A 14,031-nucleotide genomic window follows, 5' to 3' on the forward strand; every position below is an offset into this window, starting at 1 on the left:
CCTCCGTGTGTCATGACCACGCACTGTAGGCTACCTGCGGAGCGGGCTGCTTATTCCACGCTTGTGCGTCTTGCGCTGGAGCATTGCAGAGGAGGCTATCACTCAACAGGGGCTCTATAACATTACAGCAATCTGTCATGATTTTATTTTGTCCTGCCTCGCCTGAAATTTAAGTAATCCGCCATGCAAATATGGGCGGGAACTAGTAAACGTTTTATAGCCCGATCAAACGGTCTCATTTTTCAGGAAATTCAGTTTCTTTGAAAACTAATAGTATCGCCACTGCTCCGCATTCAAGCCGCTGTGAGTTCATGAGTGTGCAAAAGTGTCCAGTATTTTAGTAGTGCCTAGCCAGGACAGCTAAAATAGATTCCCACTGTAGTCTTCCATCAGCCTGCTTCACTTGGCTTATTATATGGTAGCCTGCAGCGATCGTGGCGGCTTGTAACAAGGCAGTGGACTCGAGCATGTTGAGAAGGCCAGATTTTAGGTTTGCCCCGTTACTTGATCTACCTCACCAGGGAGATGATCAGCGTTCACGGTTTTCTGAACTAAGAAGGCAGCCGACCTGCAAGGGATTGTGTCTATTCCTAATAATGTTTATTTCTCTCTCTATCTCATTGTCAGCAACGATGAGTTCACAGAGAGTTGTACACGCGCAAAAACAGCTCAACCTCAATATACTACAACTGAAAGTATCTATCATACACATATAAATCCATCTCGCCCGCTGCTTATATATAAGCAGCCGCGGCCAATGTGATTGACGGGCAGCCTTCTTAAATTACGTTCAGAAAGAGACACGCTCTGGCTATTCCGAAGAAAATGAGTTATTATTCAGCACAGTAATCTGCTGCTTATTGTGCACACTTTATTTTAACGCCGCGAGTTTTCGCAGACTTGTGACGTCGCATAACAACTGGAGGCGATTTTATGGCACATTGAAAATTTTTGACGAATAGCGAAGAACCAACGACAAACAACACGCCGTATTGAAAATAGTTCATTATTATTTTTTACGCAGTCATGCGTATGTGTTAATTACGCGGTGGATCACTTACACGTCATTTGTTGCGTCGTTTTACGAGCAGGTGCTGTGAGCATGACCCAGAAAATTTCGACCAGTCATTACCAGCTAACAACCTATACGGAAGGAAACAATGCGGGTAGTTTAACGTTATAGTATTCGCCAACATTTTTTCAAGAAAAATATGAGCTTACACATTTTACGTAGGCTATTTACTTGGGAGGAACCGGAGGGGAAGAGTAAAGGGCCACTGCCCCGCTTTTCCCTCCAACCCCCACACCCAAGCTGGGAAAAGTAGGAGGGCAAGGAACGACACCTAGTATATAAATTCGTAGTCATTTATTACCTTATAACTATATACAACCAGCTCAATGTGGTTTGCTTAAGTATTAATCGACTGAACTTGGTCTTCTTCTTAAGAAAGACTTTATATGAGAGGGCTCTAACAGTAAAGAAATTGGCACTCGGCTTATCCTGAAGACTTCTGCGAAGTACCTTGCTTTGTCAGCCACATGTTTTGTTTAATAAGTGAGAATTTAAGGTACTAGAGTCATAGCAGGTTCTTCATCTCATCCTATCTACAACGCCAAACTAAGACTGGGAAGTTTGCTGATGGAATGCTCAGATGATCAGGTTAAATTTGGGTGTACTTTTTAAACTTGGCGGTAATATTTCCAAAAATGTTATTAAACACTGCTGTGTTGTCGCACAATCTGTTTGTGCAGATTCTTCCTTGATTTAAAACGAACAGTTTTGAAAATGAAGTCATCTGATCAGCTCCATGAATATAAAAAAATCGCCTCAAATCATATATATATATATATATATATATATATATATATATATATATATATATATATATATATATATATATATATATATATATATATATAGTTGAATAGTACTTTGGGTATGAAGATCGATGGGTCCGGTACGATAGATGAGTGAGAAGAAGGACTCACGTACCAAATGTAGTTTTATTAACGTTTCGGCTGGTGGGCCAGCCTTCGTCAGAATGGTGGGCCAGCCTTCTGACGAAGGCTGGCCCACCAGCCGAAACGTTAATAAAACTACATTTCGTACGTCAGTCCTTCTTCTCACTCATATATATATATATATATATATATATATATATATATATATATATATATATATATATATATATATATATATATATTGTTACGGGGAGACGACATAAGAAGGCTGTATTTACAGTAGTGACACTATCACAGAGATAGGGGTGACAACCAAGATGGCGAAAGCAGCAACGAACACGTCCTCCTCCTCTTCGTCCTCTGGGTAAGCGGCACATAACAATATATATATATATATATATATATATATATATATATATATATATATATATATATATATATGCGGCGCACAGAGTGAGCGACGCCAGCCCCCCCCCCCCCCCCCCTCGCGAACGAGTTGGTACGCCACTGCAGACAGAGCATTGACGTCTGTCAACGTGTCGGCGCCCGGTCGTGTGTTCGTGTCGACACCGCCGCACATTTCCCCCCTATCGAGTGCGCCTTGACCCGATTGACTTAGCGTAATATGCCGTGCTAAGCGGCTCTCCGCTGGGAGTGGGCGGTATTGCGCCGAGAAAGTCACAAAAACTCCAAAAACACTTTGAGTCAGCGAATGTGTGAACGGCGCAGCACAGAACGAAGCAAAACAAGGTAACAGCTGATCCCCCAATATGGCCGCCGCTTCGATGGTGGGACGGTCGTGACGTCATGCGCAAGCTATGTATATAATATTTTATCTCTTACCGCAAAACCGGCCGATCCTAACGACATGGTATGCGGGAGCGCCGTTCGAGTCACAAAGGAAGCGCGAGATGCAAAAAATGCAGCACCACTACTGCGAAACCTGAGGAAGTGCGTAGCACGGGCGCCCAGCGATTCCCGTTCGTAGAGTTCCCACTGCTCCGTTTACCAAACCGTCGATGACGTCAATGTTTGAGGTAAGCATGTAGGGTTTCCCCGGCACTAGCAGAATCTTATTAGGGAGTTTCGCAAACTCGGTGTGCGTCATGCGCGCTACTTTTTGCTGCGCTTTATCGATTTTCTGCTTGTTACAATCCCGGCCGCGGCGGCCGCATTTTCGGTAGAGACGAAAATGCTTGAGGCCCGTGCACTTAGATTTAGGTCTACGCTAAAGAACCTCAGGTGGTTGAAATTTCCGGAGCCCTCCACTACGGCGTCCCTCATAATCATACCCTGGTTTTGAGACGTAAAACCCCAACAATTATTATTCCTGCTTGCTGGACTTGAGATACGTGTCGTCTGCAGCGAGTTCCGTCAGGTTGTTTCCCCTTTCAGATGCAGCGACGAAGGCGCCGGAGAAGCTTCGGTGGGAGGAGCAATCGCGCGCTCGGCGAGGCGGTGGCACCCTCTCTAGCGCAGCGCGGGATTCCAACCATGTTTCCGAAGCGTTTTTAGGAATTTTAAGTTAATTATTGCGATTACTTCTTGGTTATTTCTGTTAATTATATTAGTTTAGACCTTGTTCGCTTATTTTAACCCGGTTTTGAGCATTGCTAGCCTTGTTTTAGACCTCCATTGACCACTTTATTTTGAGCCTGATCCCGCCACATGAGACGGACGGACGACAAGCCGTGCCCCTAAAGTGCTACGCACTTAAAGAGTTGCCATGGTTGAACGCGGTCAAACAAAGTTTGTCGGGCGATAGCTCAGTTTTACTTGCTTTGGCAAAGGTCGAGACCATTGGTTTGTAGAGATTTAACTTTATTGCATGTCTCAGTTTAGGCAAGGACGACAGAAGTCTGCCAGCTTCGACCACACACCGTGTCAAGGGATACTCAACGTGCTGCCCCCCAACACAACAGACGCTGCACGGCGCCGCCTTCTTTCTAGGAGCGAACATGCTAGAGTTACTGCATGACTGCGCTCGTGCGCTGCCGTACTGCAGTGCTTTCAACCGTGCTTGGAGCAAAATAAGCGGCGCGCGGACCGTAGCGAAATGAGCGGCCGCGGCTCCAGGCATCGGCTTGCATGTGCTAGGCCAACGCCTCCTCTAGAAAGATGCCTGCGGAGTCGCTGGCTATCCCATTGTAGCCGTCCTACCTTGAGGTGTGGTCGCTTGTCGAGAGGTGGCGCCACGTTCTCCCCTATTGTTTTCAATGGGGCTGGCGTGGTGTGACGTCAGGGGGGGGGGGAATAATGTGCGCATGTGCAAATGTGTGTTGCAAGCGGCCACCGCAAGGATCGCCAACTACTGCCCTCATTAGAAACGGTGAAGGAGGGAAAGGGTAGGGCAGGAGGTTTTTGGCGCACGCGGCAGGCATCTTTCTAGAGGAGGCGTTGGCTAGGCTGCCAGTGCGTTAGCATTTTTGACGGCTGCACGCGGTAAGGAAGCACCGTCGTCCCTGATAAGCGATAGGTTGACGGTCCGCGCGCAGGGAGTTTCGCTAGAAACATGGTTCAGAGCTTTGCAGTACGGCAGCGCACGAGTGCAGTCACGAGGTTTTATTTAAAGGAGCAGTGACATCAACTTTACACATGTCGCGTTTTTAACATCTAAGTGTTTTATGCCGGGGTCCACCAAGACTTTAGTGACGTATTTCCGTCACGGATATGACTTTGATCAAATGGACGCTAATGGATGAGAAAAAAAAAAAACTAAGAAGTTCCCCCGCCGGGAATCGAATGTACGACTTCTTGGCCGTGACAATAAGCTCCCGGTGCCCTACCGACAAAGCTGCCGAGGCAGACGCACGCCACACCACAAACGCGCCTTATATCTCTCACACATTCTGTCTCTCTCACGGTGCTCTCTGTTGGCGGGGCTAGGCGGGGCGGGGTGGTGCCGCCGTCTGTGAGCAGGGAAGTGAAGTAATGCGGCATGACATTAAAAAGCAGCTGTGCGAATAGGCGAATAGCAAAATTTTGAGTGCGAATCGAATCGAATAATTTTTGAATATTTCTCATATATTTTTCGAATACTTCGAAGCGAAATTAGACAAAAAATTGCAGAGGGTCCCTAAGCAAAATGGCGGCGAAACCGGGCTCGCCGGAAAGAGCATTTCTCCGTCTTAAAGTTTCCTGCTTCAGCTAGGTCCTCCATTCAGAAACAAGTGTACAAAAAGCAAATGTAAAGTTCGTTTCGAGGCCTCGCATTGGCTGTGTCCGCGATGTTGCTCCAGCACGCCTCACCATTGGCCCGATGCTCGCTCCGGGAGAGCGTCGTTTGCTGCTTGCGCGTCGTGAGGTCACGGTTGTCGACAATCGTGCTACGCATTCGTTATCACTTTGAATATAATTACACTTTAGTTTGGCAGCTGCAAGCGGAACCTCAATCAGATTATGCTAGTGCGCCGCGCTCGTCGCGAACATCGCAGACGCGCGTCTCAGACCAACTCGTGGGACCTGCGGTTAGAGGTTCTGCTTGTCAGCACTTCGGACCTCGTGACGAAGATCATCGCTGGACGACTCTCTGTACTCGTGATCCAGCATGACGTACTTTGAAACCGGCCACGCACACCGCGGCCGAGCTTACTGCTCGAAGTCGTGGCCAGGCCTAACTTGCGCTAGTTGCGGCTTTTTCGCGAAAACGAAGCTGCAATGTGCTTCGTCGCAAGCAACGAATCGCATCGCCCACTCGCTCCTCGGAATCGTGGATGGGCACTTGACGCATCGGCAGCGCGGACCTCCCAGCCAAGCTCATCGCACAGCGACCGCTCGGAGCACCGGTGGAAGCGGCTAGCAGCTTCGCACGTCGGCGCCGCAAAACGCAAAACCAAGCACGCTGCACGCCGATTTATCGTCGTTATATTTATTTCCGTTATTATAAACCGTTATATTTATTGTCCGGAAGTTCGAATAGTAAAATTCCGGTGCGAATCGAATATCAAACACTATCCGAAAAATATTCGAAAGTTCGAATATTCGCACACCCTTATTAAAAAGATCGTCCAGGAGATTTCCTCGGTGAGTAAAAGTATCAAGGAGAGCGCAACCAAGGAGAGCTACTAGTTAAGAATTTCAACCGGAAGACGGCTGAAGGGGGAAAAAAATCCACGCATATCCACGAAGTGAATGATGAAGAGTGGGGGCGAAGCTCGGATTGTTCGGTAACCGTGAATCACCCGTGACATTGCCCACTCTTCATCATGTAAATGAGTGACAACAAGTGTGTAAAGTATACACACTTTATTGGTCATAATTCGCATGTCGTGTTGAGTTCTGGATTCCGTTTACCTTTCATTATCACCGCTTTATAATCCGTGAAATGTAGAGCCAATGGATCTAACCTGAAGTTGGCAAAGACAAGGTCTATTGCACGTCCCCCTGATGGTTGCTGGCTGTTTATACAGTCATAAGAAATGCATCGTAGAGCGCATCGAGACGTCATATACTGCACAAGCCAGTCGTTGTCGGTGATGTCAACGTTAAAGTCACCGACTAGCACGAAGGGGTTGTTCTTGTACTTTGTTTCATAATCGCTCATTGCTAGATCGATGTACTTTTCTACGTTGCCTCGGGTGAGATTCGGAACCAGGTATACTGTCGTGACGACGGTTCCGTTGGATAGTTTTACTGCAGCGTGTTCTCCGTTGTGAGATGGATGGATGCTATGCGCGTCCCCTTTATAACGGGGCGGTGACATGTCTGCCACCAGGCTCGAAGAAAAAAAAAAAAAGACTTCCTTGTTTCAAGTTGGCTTAATACCTATCTACACTGATTAAATCTATGTTATTGTACCAAAAAAATTATACCAAAAAAAAAAAGAGGGCGTGCACCGCAGCGGCCTCTCGTGTATTTTTTTCTTCGCAGCGCTCTCTCATGTATTTTTTTTTCAGTTTCGGTTTCGTGTACCATGACGGACGCGGACGGTGGACAAAGCTAGGTCTTAAAGCGACACTAAAGAGAAACAACGAATCGGATTAGATTGATAAATTGTACTTTCAGAACTACAACGTCGTTAATTTCACCATCATAGGTGTAGTAATAAAGGGAAAAAATGAGTTCAGTTTCATTTTTAAATTTCGCGCCATAATCTCCACACGTGACGTCACGGATTTCAGTGTATTTATCGTATTTTGGCGCCATTGGCTCAACAAAATTTCCTCAAACTTGGCATGTTAACTCTTTGGCCCCCTCAGAGGACAGTGTACTTCATTTTTACCGTTTAGGAACTACATAGGCCCTAGTAGGCGCCGCCAAAATATGTGACGTCACGGCGAATGGTACGGAAACTTCAAGGTGGCGACGCCACCCACATTTTCCTTTTGCACGATTTCTCGCTTACTAAGCGTCTTCTCGCAGCAGGCATGGTGTTTTTGGTATCGTGAAAGAGCAGTTTACTAATACGAGAAAAATCGTTTTGCTCTGTAGTGTCCCTTTAAGGAGCTTCGCCCCTAAAATTCCAAAGTGCACTGCCCAGGGTTTAGACGGGGTTCCCGTCAGCCTCATTAACAAACTAGGACATAACACTAAAGAAGCACTGTTGAAAGCCGTAGAAAAATGCTTACAGGAGAGGCAAATACCGGACACATGGCGAAAAAGTAGAATGAACTTAAAGGGACTCTAAAGAGAAACAATTAATCGGTTTAGATCGATAAATTGTGCTCTGAGAACTCTAATGCCTTTAATTTCGCCATCATAGGTTTATTAATAAAGGAGAAAATCAAGTTGAAAGTTTCATTTTTAAATTTCGCGCCGCAATCTCCCCGCCTGACGTCACGGATTTCAAAGTGTATTTATCGTATTTTGGCGCCATTGGCTCAACAAAATTACCCCAAACTTGGTATGTTAATTCGACGGCCCCCTCAAAGAACAATGTACTTCATTTTTACCGATTAGGAACTACGTAGTCCCTAGTAGGCGCCGTCAAAACATGTGACGTCACGGCGAATGGTGCAGAAGCTTCAAGGTGGCGTCGCCACCCACATTTTGTTTTTGTGCGTTTTCTCTCTTACTAAGCGTCTTCTCGCAGCAAGCGTGGTGCTTTTGGTATCGTGAAAGATTGCTTTACTAATATGAGAAAAACTGTTTTGCTCTTTAGTATCCCTTTAAGCTACAAAGGCATGGGAGAAAAGAATAGCATTTTCTCATATAGACCGCTAACCATTACATCGGTACTATACAGGTTGGCGATGTATGCAGTAAAAATTTGAAATGGAAATGTGGACAGAACATAATGATATTTTGGGAGAACTTCAGAATATATTTCTAATAGGCAGACGTTTAGACAATAACCTATTCGTTCTTACTCAGTGTATAGAAATATCTATAATAAAAAACAGGCCCTTGTACATGGCTTTTCTAGACATCACTGGGGCGTATGACAACGTTAATCAGGAAATTTTGTGGGATATATTGAAGGAAATGGGCATAGGCGACGACTGTATACAGCTTTTAAGGGAGATATACCAAGAAAATACAGTTTGCGTAGAATGGGAAGGAGTAAGAAGCAAAAAGAATGTTGATATTAGCAAGGGGCTGAGGCAGGGATGTCCTTTGTCCCCACTGTTATTAATGATGTACATGGTGAGGACAGAAAAAGCGCTAGAAGGTTGCAACGTTTGTTTTAATATGTCACACAAACAGGCAGGCATGATGATTGAGCAGCAGCTTCCAGGTCTATTTACGCTGACGATATTGTTTTACTTGCAGACAGCCGAGATGATATACAGCAGTTGGTGGATATATGCGGAAGGGAAGTTCTAGGACTAGCATTTAGTGTAACAAAATGTGGATTAATGGCGTTCAATGATCCCAATGATCAGGCGGTGTCAACAGAGGACTAAGAAATACCGAGGTAAGTGAATATGTGTACCTCGGAGTACAGGTAAATGAGGGCGATAGATACACTGAGGTACGGGAAAAAGCCTCGGCAGCGACGGGAAAGAGGAATGCTGCAATAATGAAGCACAGAGCGTTATGGGGATACAACAGGTGCGAGGTGCTTCGAGGTCTGTGGAAAGGTGCAATGGTTCATCATGATTTAAGTAGCGCACTGACGGACGAGGACAGAGAAAAAGAAGGTTCACAACACGGGCGCTAACTCGCAACTGATTTTATTCGGAAGAACATGCTAATATAAAGGTGAAGAACAACACAAAAAGGAACAAAAACATATGCACTTTGTAATCATCTGCAGGTTCCGCTTAGGTATTGAAATTCCGCGTCACTTAGCGCGATAGATGGTAGACTGATACATTTTTCTCCTTTCCTTTGAATGTGGAACGCTTCGATCAGGGGCGTAGCCAGAAATTTTTTTCGGGGGGGGTTCAACCATACTTCATGTATGTTCGTGCGTGCGTTTGTATGTGTGCGCGTATATATACGCAAGCAAAATTGAAAAATTTCGGGGGGGGTTTGAACCCCCCCAACCCCCCCCTTGGCTACGCCCCTGGCTTCGATGACTTCTCTTGCCATCTGCTGTCTGTGACGTGACAGAATCATAGTGTCGGCGAAGAATGGTGCGCAGCCGCATTGTTTGCAATGGGCGGCGAGTGAAAATGGTTTTGTGTCTGACAGTGAACGCTCATGCTCCCTAAGACGGATATTGACACACCTTCCGCTCTGTCCAATGTATGATTTTCCGCATGATAATGGGATTTGATAGATGATGGCTTCTTTGCATTCCGTGTACTGAAACGTGTGATTGATGCCGCATTTGCCACGAACATTGCCGCTGTCTCTGATTTCTGTGTCAGAGCTTTTTTGCACTTTTGCGCACAGGGATTCTAGTTTATGTGGGAAGGAAAAAACGACGTCAACGTCATAACGTTGAGCCACGTTTTTCAATCCGTGAGCCACACGGTGAGTATACGGAATGACCGTGTACTTTTTGGCTCTCGTAGTCCGTTCTTCGCCACCCCCCGGCAGTGAACCATTCGGCTTCAGCCGTTTGCGCATCTTTTCGCAGGCTTACGCAACGGTGTGCTCCGGGAAACCGGCTTGCTTGAGTCTTGCCACCTGTTCACTGAAGCTAAGGTGTAGCCCATCCTGACAAGATTTCTGCAGGGCAGAACGAACGCAGGAAAAGGCTATGCCCTGTTTGATTAATTTTGAATGGTGTGATGTGAAATCTAGTAATGGTTTGAGTGAACGTGGATGATAGCGCCAGCACACATGTGTAGGTAGAAAATCTAACTTCAAGTCTAGGAACTGGAGTGTTCCTTCTGTCATCATTTCAACCGTGAAATTTAGGCCGCTGCCGTTCTCTCGGAACACTTTTAAGATGTTCACGGAATGTCGACAATAATCACAGACATCAAAAAGCACCAAATAGTCATCGAAATAGCGGAAGACATGCTTGACCAGCCCTTCCAAGCCTTCTGCCAACTTTCTGTCCACAAAACTCAGAAAAATTTCACAAAGGACAGGTGCTACCCTAGAACCAATGCATATTCCTCTTTTCTGTAGGTACAATTCTCCATTATAGTGAACATAGGTGGATTTGAGGTAGAAAGAAACTAACTCTAGAAAGGATTCTAGAGGAACCTTACAGCTGCTGAAGAAGGCATGCTCATCATTGAAATCACATATGCACATTCTTACACTTCTCATTAATTCATCATGCGGTATAGAGTAGAATAAATCTTCTACGTCAACACTAATGGCCTGACATTTCCCTGGATTTTTTTGCTGTAGAAACTCTACCAGGACAGTAGAATTCGGAACTCGAAAGGGGTCTTCAACATTTAATGTAGCCAAGTGTTTCTGTAGGTAACCAGACACAACATGTTGCTATGCGCCCCTTTCAGTTACAATAGTCCTGAATGGTATACCAGATTTATGTGTTTTCGCAGCAAAAAAAGGGTGCAAAAAACTGTTTTTGGCTTTTTTGACATCAGTAGCTAGTCTGTCCAATTTCATGTTGTTTAGAAGCCTCAAGGCGGTCTGCTTAACCTTAGCCATCTTTTCTGCTTTTTGAAAATTCTTATCAATTGCCTCATTAGCCTTTTGTCTATACATCACTTCAGGGAGCATGACAAAAAAACCCTCTTTATCGGCCGTAACAAGCCTCAGCTGATTGTTCATCAGAAAGGTAACAACACGTTTTGTGTTCTCAGACTTACGTTGTGGTTCACCAGTCCTGGCAACATCAATCACACGTTTCAGTACACGGAATGCAAAGAAGCCATCGTCTATCAAATCCCATTATCATGCGGAAAATCATACATTGGACAGAGCGGAAGGTGTGTCAATATCCGTCTTAGGGAGCATGAGCGTTCACTGTCAGACACAAAACCATTTTCACTCGCCGCCCATTGCAAACAATGCGGCTGCGCACCATTCTTCGCCGACACTATGATTCTGTCACGTCACAGACAGCAGATGGCAAGAGAAGTCATCGAAGCGTTCCACATTCAAAGGAAAGAAGAAAAATGTATCAGTCTACCATCTATCGCGCTAAGTGATGCGGAATTTCAATACCTAAGCGGAACCTGCAGATGATTACAAAGTGCATATGTTTTTGTTCCTTTTTGTGTTGTTCTTCACCTTTATATTAGCATGTTCTTCCGAATAAAATCAGTTGCGAGTTAGCGCCCGTGTTGTGAACCTTCTTTTTCTCTGTCCTCGTCCGTCAGTGCGCTACTTAAATCATGATGAATCCGTACCAACTAGCTCAAGTTTCAATTCTCGTGCAATGGTTCCGGGGCTTACATTTGGGAACTTAGCGATGTGCATGAAGTCACATGTGCAAACAGGACTGGATGTGAATCAAAGGACTGTGGGACACCTCACGTTGGGTGCTCACGGGAAGACGACAAATGAGGCTGGAAAAGGCGATATGGGATGGACGAGTTTTGAGGTGAGGGAAGCTCAGAGCAAAAGGACGTTCGAAGAGAGGCTAAGGAATATGAAATACAGTGGAGAAGGTGTTCTGGTATTTGTATAGGAAGAGCATTGACTCACAGTGGAGAAAAAGAACTAGGAAACTCACCACCAAGTACGGCTGGCAGTGTAAGCGATATGGCAACAAAGAGCATTAAGCGAAAAGTCAGAGAGGCGGAGAGGATTTATTGGATGGCAGCGATGGAAAAAAACCGGCTCTGAGTAACTACCAAAAGGGCAAAAACCAAATGAGGAGGGAGGTATTTTAGTTTTAGTTTAGCGTAGTTATAAAGCAAGATTCAGTAAAGCAGAAGAAAAATGTACATGCTATGGGGAAGCTAAGGAAACGACAGAGCATGTTCTGATTGAATGTGGAGATATCCATCCAGGTGAATGTTTGGGCACGAGCCTACTTGAAGCCTTGTGTTTTAGGGACAAAAATGGAAAGCTGAACGCGTCCGTGATAAAAATAAGTAAAAGATGGTTAGAGTATTGGTCGCAGAAAAGTAGAGAGAAAGGACAAGAACAAATAGTGGGAAAAGTAAGGTCATTCCGCTGTAAGGGGCAGAGAGCTGGGCTGTGAATTTATGCTTTTTTTTCTATGGTAAGATAGATTTAATCGAAGTAGACAGGGCATTAGGCCAAATTTTTAAAAAAGCTTTTTTTTTTTCTTTTTCTTTTTGATGAGACTGGTGCTGCACATGTCACCGTCACGTTATAAAGGGGACACTCTTGCATCCATCCATCTATCCAACTAGCGCGCGCGCACAAGAAATTTTGTCTTTCACTACATAGAGTTAGTACTTCATTATGAATTACACCTAGGTGGCACAAGCCGCCACTCGATAAAAAGGGTACAGGCCCACCCATCCATCCATCCATCCATCCATCGCCATCTTTCGCATGGTGGCGACTACGCCACTTTCAGCATGGCAGGTGTCCCACGGGGAAGCCAGTATACAGGACACATGGGCGCCATGCAGTGAAAATAACTTCTCAGGGGATGAGAGCATCCCCACGACAAACAAATTCCAGACCGTGACACACACAAACACTTTGAAAATCTTCAGATGTACTGCGATGGTAAACAAAACATTTCTTTCCAATAGCTTTGGCTGGTGGACCAGCCAAAACTGCTGCGTATTATAATAACAGTTTACCATAATAGTCCTTCAATAAGGAATGTGATATTACATAGACACATGAGGCTGCACAAACGCTCGGAATTACGAAAGGAAAAAATCAGCCATCCCCACTAGTATTCAGCTAGTAGACCAATGGGTACAATATGGACTATTCAACCAATACTATTTGCTGTAGCTATGTCAATCATGTTTTAAAAGTGCAACTATGGTTGGTTGCAACATAAAAAATATAAGTTCTGCCCACAGCAATTGTTGCCCCACCTAAGAGGAAATGCATGTGTCCCACTTCCACAACTTGACTTCAAGTATTTCCGAGTGTTTAAGACACTTGCTTTTATCATAAAGATGTACGTGTGCGTCAATGGTTTTAGGTAAAAAAAAAAAACTTGAACATCCTGTCAAATTTTATCGGAGATCCTAACATAAGTTCTCATTAGTTAACCATAGAGGTACTTTAGACAGGAACAACAAACTTTTATTTTTCTGTATGCCACATAGCGTCCATGTTTCACAGAGAACAGGAACCAGCTGGCACGGCTTCCTTACAGAGGTGAAAGGTAAGCATGACACGGTTCTGTCGGCGGATTTTTCTTGCACTGGATCTGACTACACATGCTGTTGTCTTTACTTCTTTCAAAGTACCTCTGTATTTTTTTATAAAAGCAAAATCTATTTCCTGATTCATAAACAGCACATTGTGACTTCCCCAGTCAACATACAAGTAGCCTAAAGGGGCCCTGCAACACTTTTGCACCATGGTCAAAAAACACTGCCGATCGGTAGTCGAGGCTCCTGAGAACATGCGAGCCAAACATTAGAGTGCAGCACGCAGCCTGGAATTCGCAATTAATTCTCAAAGTCGGCTAGAAATCACTCCCTCTTCTCTCTCCAAATGATGCCATAACGCAAATTACTGTGCCATATACCCAAAGTCCACAGCCATTTGATTTGAGCATCATGAGCTGCATAGTTACCGCAAGATGCCGCCAAGTGCCCGTGCGTGCGCTTGTGATCACACTGAAAATAGGCCGCGCATTTG

The sequence above is a fragment of the Rhipicephalus sanguineus genome, chromosome 1 (genome assembly GCF_013339695.2).
Source record: "Rhipicephalus sanguineus isolate Rsan-2018 chromosome 1, BIME_Rsan_1.4, whole genome shotgun sequence".
Lineage (NCBI taxonomy): Eukaryota > Metazoa > Arthropoda > Arachnida > Ixodida > Ixodidae > Rhipicephalus > Rhipicephalus sanguineus.